The 13029-nt window shown below is 46.6% G+C and overlaps 4 pseudogenes; all 4 read left to right on the top strand.

The window, feature by feature from the left end:
* The first annotated feature begins 7675 nt into the window (after nt 1-7675).
* LOC143979533 (5S ribosomal RNA) lies at nt 7676-7794 on the top strand (annotated as a pseudogene).
* A 655-nt stretch (nt 7795-8449) lies between these two features.
* LOC143979830 (5S ribosomal RNA) lies at nt 8450-8568 on the top strand (annotated as a pseudogene).
* A 97-nt stretch (nt 8569-8665) lies between these two features.
* LOC143979811 (5S ribosomal RNA) lies at nt 8666-8780 on the top strand (annotated as a pseudogene).
* A 99-nt stretch (nt 8781-8879) lies between these two features.
* LOC143978908 (5S ribosomal RNA) lies at nt 8880-8998 on the top strand (annotated as a pseudogene).
* Nucleotides 8999-13029: the final 4031 nt, after the last annotated feature.

Here is a 13029-nt window from a genome sequence, read left to right as displayed (position 1 = left end):
TGCCACAACATTGTAAGCCCTCAAAGTGACTCTTGGTGGGCGCTGGAGCACCCTGCTGTAAACGATTATATCAAGAATTGTAATTACATGCCATTGTTGAACAGTGGTAGAAAAATTGGGCCTTTGGTGGTTGTGGTGCTGGTGCCACAACACTATAAGTCCTCACAGTTACTCTCGGTGGGCACAGGAATGAGCCCTGCTGTGAAATATTATATCAAGAATTGTAATTACATGTCCCTGTTAAACAGGGGCTGAAAAATTGGGCCTTAGGCACTGGTGCTGGTGCCACGACACTGCAACCTCTCCCATATACTCTACTTGTAATGCAGGAATGAGCCCTGCTGCAAAGCATTGCATCAAAAATTGTAATTAAACACCCCTGTTAAACAGGGGCAGAAAAATTGGGCTGGTGGCATCACCCAGAACCAAAAATGTTCTTCCAAGATATCAGCGGAAGAGGAAGAGGATAGACAGTCAACATAACAGGACAGTCACTCAGCATCAGCATAGGCAGTCTTGAAGGGATGTGATATTTCAAAAAAAAATATTCGGTTACATCAGCTTCAGGTGCTTGGTAGCTGGTGGTGATCCAAGACTGATTCATCCTTATGAAGGTCAGTCGATCAACCGAGTCGGTGGACAGGCGGTGATCGGTAACAAAGCAACCAGCAGCACTGAAGGTGCGTTCCGAAAGAACGTTGGATGCAGGACAGGCCAGTAGCTCAATTGCATACTGTGCAAGCTCTGGCTCTGTGCAAGCTCTGTGCAAGCTCTCCATCCTCAAGACACAGTAAGCCAGAGGATTTTCGGTGGGAAAGGTGTCCAAATCTGACCTTGCCCCTAGGTATTCCTGCACCATGTAAATCAGATGCTGGCGATGGTTGCTGGAACCGATCATACCTTGGGGCTGCGGACTAAAAAATTGTCTGAACGCATCGGTCAGACGCCCACCTTCTCCACCGCTCCTTCTGACCGATGCCTCAGCAACACGTTGTCCAGGATGTTGTCCTACACGTTTGTAACCTCCCAGTCTGTGGGGACGCATTGCACAGACCTTTCTGCAAGGCCTCCTGGAGATGTCTCATCCTCTGCTCCCTCTGCGACGGCAAGATAAGGTCGGCAACCTTACCCTTGTACTGTGGATCAAGGAGAGTGGCCAGCCAGTAATGGTCCCTCTCCTTGATCCAAAGAGTAGGATGATCCTTCCGCAGGCTTTGTAGGATCAGGGAGGCCACGCAGCGTAGGTTAGCTGAGGCTTTCGGTCTGGAGTCCTCTGGGTCACTAAGGACAACATGATCCGCAGCTACCTCCTCCCAGCCACGTACAGGTCCACAGGTTTCTTGGGACTGTAAATCATCCCTACAAGGCTGCTGCTGCTGCTGATGCTGAGTTCCAGCCTCCACCTCCATGCTGACACAATCATCCTCCTCCTCCTAGTCCTCTTCATGTGTGATGGGTGGGACAGCAGGAACACTGTCTGGATAAAGGGGGCCTTGAGAGGCAAGGAAGTCCTCCTCTTCCTGCCTCTGTTCCGCCTCAAGTGCCCTGTCCATTATTCCATGCAGCGTTTCCTCCAACAGGTGGACAAGAGGTACAGTGTCACTGATGCATGCACTGTCACTGCTCACCATCATTGTGGCCTCCTCAAACAGTGACAGGACAGTGCATGCATCCCTGATCATGCCCCACTGGCATGGGGAGAAAAAAACGAGCTCCCCTGACCCTGTCCTGGTGCTGTAGTTGCACAGGTACTCATTGATTGCCCTCTGCTGCGTGTGCAGCTACTGCAGCATGGCCAACGTTGAGTTCCACCTGGTGGGCATGTCACATATACAGTGGTGTGAAAAAGTGTTTGCCCCCCTTCCTCATTTCCTGTTCCTTTGTATGTTTGTCACACTTAAGTGTTTCGGAACATCAAACCAATTTAAACAATAGTCAAGGACAACACAAGTAAACACAAAATGCAATTTGTAAATGAAGGTGTTTATTATTAAAGGTGAAAAAAAATCCAAACCATCATGGCCCTGTGTGAAAAAGTGATTGCCCCCCTTGTTAAAACATACTATAACTGTGGTTGTCCACACCTGAGTTCAATTTCTCTAGCCACACCCAGGCCTGATTATTGCCACACCTGTTCACAATCAAGGCATCACTTAAATAGGAGCTGCTTGACACAGTAAGGTCCAGCAGAAGATCCTTAAAAGCTACACATCATGCCGAGACCCAAAGAAATTCAGGAACAATTGAGAAAGAAAGTCATTGAGATCTATCAGTCTGGAAAGGGTTATAAAGCCATTTCCAAAGCTTTGGGAATCCAGCGAACCACAGTGAGAGCCATTATCCACAAATGGCGAAGACATGGAACAGTGGTGAACCTTCCCAGGAGTGGCCGGCCGCCCAAAATTACCCCAAGAGCGCAGCGATGACTCATCCAAGAGGTCACAAAAGACCCCACAACAACGTTCAAGGAACTGCAGGCCTCACTTGCCTCAGTTAAGGTCAGCGTTCATGCCTCCACCATCAGGAAAAGACTGGGCAAAAATGGCCTGCATGGCAGAGTTCCAAGGAGAAAACCACTGCTGAGCAAAAAGAACATCAAAGCTCGTCTCAATTTCTCCACAACACATCTTGATGATCCCCAAGACTTTTGGGACAACATTCTGTGGACCGATGAGACAAAAGTGGAACTCTTTGGAAGGTGTGTGTCCAAGTATATCTGGCGTAGAAGGAACACTGCATTTCATAAAAAGAACATTATACCAACAGTAAAATATGGTGGTGGTAGTGTGATGGTCTGGGGCTGTTTTGCTGCTTCAGGACCTGGAAGACTTGCCGTGATAAAAGGAACTATGAATTCTGCTGTCTACCAAGAGATCCTGAAGGAGAATGTCCGAACATCTGTTCGTGTACTCAAGCTGAAACGAACTTGGGTTCTGCAGCAGGACAATGATCCTAAACACACCAGCAAGTCCACCACCGAATGGCTGAAGAAAAACAAAATGAAGACTTTGGAGTGGCCTAGCCAAAGTCCTGACCTGAATCCTATTGAGATGTTGTGGTATGACCTTAAAAAGGCCGTTCATGCTCGAAAACCCTCTAATGTAACTGAATTAGGACAATTCTGCAGAGATGAGTGGGCCAAAATTCCTCCAGGACGCTGTAAAAGCCTCATTGCACGTTATCGCAAACGCTTGGTTGCAGTTGTTGCTGCTAAGGGTGGCCCAACCAGTTATTAGGTTTAGGGGGAAATCACTTTTTCACACAGGGCCATGATGGTTTGGATTTTTTTTTCACCTTTAATAATAAACACCTTCATTTACAAATTGCATTTTGTGTTTACTTTTGTTGTCCTTGACTATTGTTTAAATTGGTTTGATGTTCCGAAACACTTAAGTGTGACAAACATGCAAAGGAACAGGAAATGAGGAAGGGGGCAAACACTTTTTCACACCACTGTAAGGCAGTTCTTGGGCAGGTTCAACTCCTTTTGGAGCTCAGCCAGCCGAGCACAGGCATTAAATGATCGGCGGAAATGCACACAGACTTTCCTGGCCTGCTTCAGGACATCCTGTAAGCCCAGGTACCTGCCCAAGAACCGCTGCACCACCAGGTTAAGGACGTGAGCCACACAGGAGGTTGCTGCCATTGTCGCAAACCACCAATCCTGGCTTAAGCTGGCGTGGCGTCAACCACCTCTTGGCCTGCCCCTGCAGAGCTGACAAAATATCTGCCCCAGTGTGGCTCCTGTCCCCCAAACAAACCAGCGCAAGCACGGCATGGCGTCGTTTTGCCTGCGTACTTGCGTAGCCCCTTGAACGCCTACGGAGCACCGCTGGTTCCGAGGACAGAGCACTGGAAGAGGCCATGGAGGAAGAAGAAGAGCAGTGGGTGGAGGAGAGAGGTGTGTCACAATCAGTAGTAGCATTTTGGAGGCGTGGTGGCGGAACAACCTCCAACACTACTGCACCTTGTCTCCCTTCCCATCTGCCAGAAGAGTAAACCAATGGGCGGTGAAAGACAGGTAACGTCCCTGTCAATGCCTGCTGGACCATGAGTCAGCGGTAATATGCACCTTACCGCTGACCGCCCTGTCCAGCGGGTCAAGGACATTGCCTTCCACATGCCGGTAGAGAGCTGAAATCGCCATACGTGAGAAAAAGTGGCGTTTGGGGACCTGCCACTGGGGAACCGCACATTGCACAAACTCACGGAAGGGGGCCGAGTCTACCAACTGAAAAGGCAGCAGTTGATGTGCTAGAAATTTAGACAAGCTAGCATTCAACCGCTGGGCATGTGGATGGCTGGGAGTGAACTTCTTTCGACGGTCCAGCAGCTGGGGCAGGGAAATTTGCCTGCTATAATTGGACATGGGTGTACTGCTAGCAGAGTGCCCGCAAACACTTGGCTGTGACACACCTAATTCTAGACGTTCATTCCTCTCAGCGCAGGTTTCAGAGAGGACTTAAGGTCTAGTGGGGTTGGAGATCCCAGCTGATGAGGAGCAAGGAGAGGTCCGCTTTGTTCTTTGGTGTGGGTCTTTGAGGTACGCTTGCCAACGAGCTACATGGCAGGTCAACATATGTCTGGTCAAGCATGTGGTGCCCAAGCGGCTGATGTTTTGGCCACGCGAGATACGCTTGAGACATATGTTGCAAATAGCAGCGGTGCGATCTGATGCACTCGTCTCAAAAAAGGCCCACACCAAAGAACTTTTAGAATAACGCGCAGAGGCAGCACCCTGCACAGGCTGCCCCTAAGCTGGCCCCCGGAGGGCATCCTGCCTCGTTGGAGATGTACTTCCTCTTCCTCTCTCCTACCAGGCACGCACGTGGAGTCAGTGCCCTCATCATCCCCTCCCTCTTCATCGCTGGAGCAAACCTGGCAGTATGCTGCACTCTGTGGAACATGACTGCCAGATGGCTGCCCTTCTTGAGCATCCCCTCTCTCTGCACTCACGCTACTGCCTTCCTCTAGCTGAGTATCATCATCAGAGCTTACTGGGAATCCTCCTGGAGCATGTATCCAACACTGTGCTCAAAGAGTTCAGGGGACTCCTCAGGAGGACGTGGTGGGTCTAGGGAAGGAGTCACTGATGATGACATTGAGACAAGGGAAGAGGATGCATTGGCAGCTGCTTTGCTAGTACCCTGAGCCCGGGTGAGAGAGGATGAGGAGGATGAAGAGGGCTTGGTCATCCACTCTACCAAGTCTTCAGCATGATGCGGCTCAACACGTCCAGCTGCCGAAAATAAGGACAAGCGTGTCCCATGGCCACGTGCTGATGACGAAGCACCGCGTCCACGACCAGCACTGTTGTCTCTAGACACAGAGCCTGCTTGCCCTCTTTTATTGGCTCGTGACTGCCTGCCTCTCCTTGTTGGCCTTCCAGACAAAGTAATGGCCTGCAGGGAGATGGGAAAACCAGCAGTTGGGTAGTGTATATTGTGCTGGAGGCACACAACACCCACTAACTCCTGCAGATGCCTTTATTATAGAACAACAGGAATTAAAGGGTAGATACCGGTGTATACTGTGCTGTGCTGGAGGCACACAACACCAACTAACTCCTGCAGATGGCAGATAGCTCAATTAGAGAAGAGCAAAATAGGTAGATACAGGTTTATACTGCTCTCAGGGCACACAGACAACACCTAGAAACTCCGGCAGATGGCTGATAGCTCAATTACAGAAGAGCAATATATCTATATACTGTAGGTGGATAATGGTGTATACTGCGCTCAGGGCACACAGACAACATCCACAAACTCCTGCAGCTGGCTGAAAGCTCAATTACAGAAAAGCAATATAGCTATATAGGTGGATAATGGTGTATACTGCGCAAAATCAAATAGATGGTGCTGCGCTCCCTTAAACCAATAAACTAAATAAATGATTCCATAAAGTGCTAACCAATAAATACATAAACTATCTGTGAATAGATTCTGATTACCGTGACCAATCGTGATCAGTGATTAAAGTGACTAGTGCAAGCAAACATTCCAATAAAAAAAAAAAAAAAATATATATATATATATATATATATATATATATATATATATATATATATATATATATGTGTGCAAAAACAAAGAACATATATAAAATCGCATAAACCAAAGCAAAATCGCATAAAATCACACGGTGATAGTGATGGATGCAAATAAATAAACTATCTCACAAAGTGTAAATAAAAACATATAAAATCGCATCAGCCAAAGAAAAATCGCATAAAATCATACAGTGATAGTGATAAATGCGAGTAGGTAAAATATCTCACAGAGTGTATATAAAAATAATAGAACCAAACTTAATAGTAGTGAATCACTCAGTGCAAAAATGAATAAGTCTCTCAAACTGCAGAATAAGTTAAAAGTGGCAGAAAATCCATAAGGTGCTTCTCATAGTAGCAAGTGCAATACAACGCAAACTGTGCACACTCTGGTGTCTCTTCAGTGTCCCGCACCTAGCAGTTAGGGTGGCCCCTTACCTTACTGCTGTAAGGTGAACAGCATATAGAGACCGGGGTCTCAGATGGTAACAGCGGTGTACCCTTAATTCCAACTGGGAGGTATTATCCCCACATCAGGGTGTCAAACTGGCAAGATCTCACAGAAAGGGAAACAGGAGGGCTCCAAATAGTGAAGTATGTATACACTTTTTATTAATCAAAACTCAAAAAATGGAGAGGTACTCACAAACAATCAGTTTAAAAACGCCAGATATGCAGTTAAGTATTTCTTTTCGTTTCTCAGACGTGACTTCCGGTATCCACAAACGCTTCCTTTCCGACGCGTATCGTCATGTGACTTCATCAGGGAATGATGGTGGATAATGGTGTATACTGCACTCAGGTCACACAGAAAACACCCACAAACTCCTGCAGCTGACTGAAAGCTCAATTACAGAAGAGCAATATAGCTATATAGGTGGATAATGGTGTATACTGTGCTCAGGGCACACAGACAACACCCACAAACTCCTGCAGCTGTCTGAAAGCTCAATTACAGAAGAGCAATATAGCTATATAGGTGGATAATGGTGTATACTGCGCTCAGGGCACACATACAACACCCACAAACTCCTGCAGCTGGCTGAAAGCTCAATTACAGAAGAGCAAGAACGCTAAATAGGTGGATAATGGTGTATACTGCACTCAGGGCACACAGACAACACCGACAAACTCCTGCAGATGGCTGAAAGCTCAATTACAGAAGAGCAAGAATGCTAAAGATAACGGACTGTGTATACTGCGTTGAAGGTACACAGAGAACACCCACTAACTCCTGCAGACGCCAACACACTACACAAGGCAGCCGTGCTGGCGGCCTTATATAGTGTGGGGCATGTACTACACAGCCTGAGCTATGATTGACCACAGGCATCCTGCCTGTGGCCAATCATGGCTCTCCTTGCTGCCGGCGCTGTGATTGGCCAAGCATGCGGGGTCACAGTGCATGCTTGGCCAATCATGAGCCAGCAAAGCACTGCGATGGCGCAGTGCATTGTGAGACGTGAGCACCACACAAATTTGGCGCGAACGGCCCACAGAGTTCTGGCTTCGCTGAACGGGCGAACAGCCGGTGTTCGAGTTGAACATGTGTTCAAGTTGAACATGCGTTCGACTCGAACACCAAGCTCATCCCTAGTCAATAGGTTTGAAGGTGGCCAAAGAGATTGCTACGGCCACATCACCCTGAAAGCGCCCAATCTGATCTGATCTTGGAGGCTAAGTGGGGTCGGGCCTGTTTAGTACCTGGATGGGAGAATGCCTGGGAATACCAGGTGCCGTAGGCTTATTTTTTTTTGGCGTTGACTTGTTCTTTTCCCTTCTTTCCCAAGGTGACCATCTTGGTATTTGTAAAGAGAGTTGAGGGTGCCCCAAGAGATTGCCTATGGCCACATCACCATGAAAATTTCTGATCTCAAAAGGCTAAGCAGGGGCGGCCTGGTTAGTACCTGGATGGGACACCGCCTGGGAATACCAGGTGCCATAGACTTCTTTTTTTTTTGGAGTTGACTTGTTTTTTTCCCTTGTTTCCCAAGGTGACCATCTTGGCGTTTGTCAGGGTGTCCAAAGACATTGCCTACAGCCACATCACTCTGAAAGCGATTGATCTTGTCTGATCTCAGAGGCTAAGCAGTGTCGGGCCTGGATAATGGAAGACCGTAGGCTTCTTTTTTTTTTTTGGTGTTCACTTGTTTCCAAACGTGACCATCTTAGCGTTTGTCAAGAGGGTTGAGGGTGCCCAAAGAGAATGCCTATGGCCACATCACCCTGAAAGTGCCTGATCTCAGAGGCTAAGTAGGTTTTGGCCTGGTTAGTACCTGGATGCGAGACCTCCTAGGAATGCCAGGTGCCATAGGCTACTTGTTGACTTGTTTTTTCCCTTGCTTCCCAAGGTGACCATCTTGGCATTCGTCAAGAGGGTTGAGGGTGCCCCAATAGATTGCCTACAGCCACATCACACTGAAATCACCCAATCTCGTCTGATCTCGGAGGTTAAGCATGTTCGGGCCTGGTTAGTAACTGGATGGGAGAAGACCTGGGAATACCAGGTGCTGTAGGCTTCTTTTTTTATTTTTTTTTGGCGTTCTTTTTTTCCCTTGTTTCCCAAGGTGACCATCTTGGAATTTGTCAAGAGGGTTGAGGGTGCCTAAAGAAAATGCCTATGGCCACATCTCCCTGAAAGCGCCCAATCTCATGTGATCTCAGAAGCAGGGTTAGGGCCTGATTAGTACCTCGATGGGAGACCGCCTGGGAATACCAGGTGCCGTAGGCTTCTTTTTTTTTTGTTAGCGTTGACTTATTTTTTTTCCCTTGTTTTCCAAGGTGACCATCTTGGCGTTTGTCAAGAGGGTTGAGGGTGCCCAAAGAGATTGCCAACGGCCACATCACCCAGGAAGCGCCCAATTTCATCTGAACTTAGAGGCTAAGCAGGGTTGGGCCAGGTTAGTACCTGGACGGGAGACCTCCTGGGAGTAGCAGGTGCTGTAGGCTTTTTTTTTTTTTTTTGGCGTTCACTTGTTTTTTTCCCTTGTTTCCAAAGGTGACCATCTTGGCATTTGTCAAGAGGGTTGAGGGTGCCCAAAGAGATTGCCTATGACCACATCACCCTGAAATCGCCCGATCTCGGAGGCCAAGCAGGGTCGCGACTGGTTAGTACCTGGATAGGAGACTGCCTGGGAATACCAGTTTTTTTACAAAGATTTTATTATATTTTTACAATAACAGAAGCATGAGTAACATGGATACTGCAGTACAAGTTATAGGAGTCAAAATTGTACAAAAGGGCAATAATACAGAGAACATGTATATTGTAAATAGTTAATCACTTGACTATTTTAGTTACCATGTTCTAAGTAGGTCCATTAGCATCCTGTAGGCTAATTATAGTTATATATGGAGAGGACTGAAAAAAGACAATAATAGTCCAATGTCTCAGAGGCTACTATGGTATAAAGGGGCAGGGGACAGAAAGAAGCGTCTGGTATGCAGTTCACATGCAGTTTACCTGTAATCAGTTAGTGCGTTGCCCCTGTGAATTGGATTATTTCCCAAATTTGGGAAGATGCTGATGGGACATGACGGCATGCAACACCTAACAGGGTAGGTGGTGCAGTCCTTAGCCCGGTTGACTTCGTATGATGTTACTGGGTAGCACGATATAATGGGTAGGAGGAACTTGATAAGGGGGAAGTAGAGGATGGAAGGGTGACGGATTGGTGACGTGACCCAATAGGGTACTGATTATCCTTCCATATGTGAGGGTTTAAATATTACATAGTTACATAGTTAGTAAGGTTGAATAAAGACACCAGTCCATCCTGAGTGTCTACAATTGTCCCTATCCTTGTACATTGCACACTCACATTGGTCCCCATTCATATACTAGGGTCAATTTTTGACAGAAGCCAATTAACCTATCTGCATGTCTTTGGAGTGTGGGAGGAAACCAGACTACCCGGAGGAAACCCACACAGGCACAGGGAGAACATGCAAACTCCAGGCAGGTAGTGTCGTGGTTGGGATTCGAATCAGTGACCCTTCTTACTGCTAGGTGAGAGTGCTAACCACTACACCACTGTGTGTCTAGCAAGCCCATGTAGTTAGAAATTTGTTGGGGTTTTCTTTGTCTTGGTGGATAAGTCTTTCCATTTCAGCTATTTTTTCTACACAGACAATCCATTCGGCAACTGTAGGTGTGTCCATGGATCTCCAATGAACTGGTATACACTGTGTGGTGGCATTGATAAGATGTAGGGTAAGGGATTTTTTATAAGATGACAGTGGAAGAGATATATGGTGGAGTAATTATTGCGCTGGAGTGAAGTCTGGGGTGTAGGTTGTGATTTAAATGATCAAAGCGTGTATAGCTTTCCAAAAAGGTTGTATTAGTGAACACTCCCACCAAATGTTGAGTAATGAGCCGTGTACGGTGTTGCATCTCCAGCAGAGGGAGGGGATGCTTGGGAAATATTTGTGTATCCTATCTGATGTCCTATACCATCTGGAGTAGAGTTTATACCTGTTTTCTTGTGGAGAGATGTTTATGGATCCTTTGTGTATGTGTTCAAATATGATTTCCCATTCTTCTTTGTATATATCGAGGGCTAATTCAGTCTCCCATTGTTGTTTTACCTTCATGTTTGGGTTTTCGTCAGAAAAGAGTAACCCATATATCTCTGAGATTAGGTGTTTCTGGGGTTCTGAGGTGTTGCATACTGTATATGTTCGAAGGAAGTAAGACCCCTAAACCATTGGGTGAGTGGTTGTGTGTTTTGAAAGAAGTGCCTGATCTGAAGGTATTTAAAAAAGGAACGTGGAGCTCCGAGAGCAGTAATGGGATTTCTGAGTATGAGAGGATTGTCTCATCTTCAAAGAATTGTTGGGCTCTGACTGGTGTGGCTAAAAGGGAGTCCTGTGGGTTATGAGCAGTAAAACCCGGTTGGAAATCGGGGTTTAGAGTTAGTGGGGTCATGGGTCCTGGGGAGGGGTTCATATTGAATGCTTTGCATGCTAATTTGAAGTTCAGCATTGTGGGACCTATTAGCGGGTGGGAAGAGTATTCTTTCAGTATGGACCATATTAAGGTTCTGCATATTTCTTTGTATGAGGTGAAAAAATAGAGGGGGGTATGGTGGGAATGGCTTGGATAAGGTAGAGTAATCTGGGGAGGATGTTCATCTTCAAGACAGCAGCTCTGCCAAACCATGAAAAATGGTCATTATGCCAGCTGTGCAGCTCTCCCTGTATTTTCTGTAAGGTTGGCAAGAAGTTTATGGTGTAAAGTTCAGACAGCTTGGTAGGAAACTTAATGCCTAAGTATGTTAGTGCATGTGGTTCCCATTTAAAGGGGAAGTTATGTTGGCATTGAGATACTAATGTATTTGGGAGTGTGATATTGAGGGCTTTTGATTTGTCGAAATTGATCTGCAGGTTGGAGAGTCCCTGATTCTGCGAAGGAGCGGTTCCATAGTTAAAACAAAGATGAGGGGAGAAAGCGGACAACCCTGGTGTGTACCGTTGGCTATAGAGAAGGTGCTCGACAGTCGGCCATTGACTCTGATTCTGGCAGTGGGAGATGAGTATAAGGCAAGTATCATTTGAAGCAGACGTGGAGGAAATCCCAGTGTGGCAGACATGAAGTCCTAGGCCACCCATTCGGAAACGTCTTCTCCGCGTCCAAGGATAAAAAGAATCCCTGAGAGGAAGTTGTATTTAATCAGTGGTTCACGTTTATTGCTTTTGTGGTGTTATCCCTGGCTTCCCTTCCAGGGATAAAGCCGACTTGATCAACCAAAATCAGTTTGGGGAGTAGGGGAAGCAACTGGTTTGACAGTATTTTGGCATAAAGTTTTACATCTACATTGAGAAGGGATATGGGACGGTAGTTAGATACCAGTGTTGTGTCGTTGCCTGGTTTAGGGATTAGGGTGATATGGGCCTCTAGGATATGTTTTTTGGCTAGGGGGGAGGAAGTTAGGTTGTTAAAAGCTTTAACAAGGTTGGGAATAAGAGTGTCAGAGAAGGATTTGTAGTAGTTGACCGTTATTCCATCCGGTCACGGGCTCTTTCCCATTTTTAGCTGTTTGAGTGTGGTCAGGGTTTCTGCAGTCGAGATTGGGAGATCTAAGTCTGCCGCAACTTCCTCTGTGAGAGGAGGGGGGCTATATTTCGATAGGAAGTTATGGTCTTATTTCAGTCAGGGAGTCGCTTGATGGGCTTTGATTCAGGTAAGTTGTACAGTTTACAAAAATAGTGGACAAATTGGTCTGATAAGACATCTGACTAAGCCATTGCCTGCTGGGGTTTTGATGGTGTGGATGGTATGTGTTGCTTTTTGGTTTGTAGGGCTCTAACCAATAATTTGCCTGCCTTATTGCCGAATTCATAGAAAATGTTATGGCTGAGTGCATATTTCCATTTTAGTGTTTTTTTGTAATTCTTCCAATAGTTCTTCCCTCGCTTTCAGAAGATCAGCATAGCAATCAGTGGCTAAAGAAAGTTGTGTATCCATGAGGATAGTTCCTCTATACGGGCTTTCCTGGTTTTGTTTCTTCTAGCCACTATAGATATGAGTTCACCTCTAATTACGCATTTGTACGCAGCCCAGATTACTGTGGTTGAGGTGTCCTCCGAGGTGTTTTCCGCAAAGTATTGGGAAAGGCGTTTGGAGATGGTGTGAGTGTTAGCTAAGCCCATCAGAAGGGAGTCATCGAGATGCCAAATTGCCGACGGGGTGCGGGTCGATGGAAGTGTTAGGGTCATAGTTATTGGTTGGTGGTCGGATAGTAGCATGGGCTCAATCGCCGCCCCAGTAAGGCCGCGTAAACACGGGCGGATTGTCTGCCCAACTAAGTTCGTCAGACAATCCGACAGACAGTCCGTCCAACATTTGAATGAACGGACTTGACCACACACGATGAACAGACAGTCCGCTGAAAGCTTGCGCGATGACGTGTACAGCACGTACGACGGGACTAGAAAAACGACGTCCAATACACTGCAATGCAACCTTCGGCTGTGTA

The sequence above is a fragment of the Lithobates pipiens genome, unplaced genomic scaffold (genome assembly GCF_037356315.1).
Source record: "Lithobates pipiens isolate NorthernLeopardFrog02 unplaced genomic scaffold, aLitPip1_a1.2 Scaffold_13, whole genome shotgun sequence".
Lineage (NCBI taxonomy): Eukaryota > Metazoa > Chordata > Amphibia > Anura > Ranidae > Lithobates > Lithobates pipiens.
The sequence above is the reverse complement of the archived record's forward strand: the minus strand, read 5'-3'. Positions and strand labels throughout refer to the sequence as shown.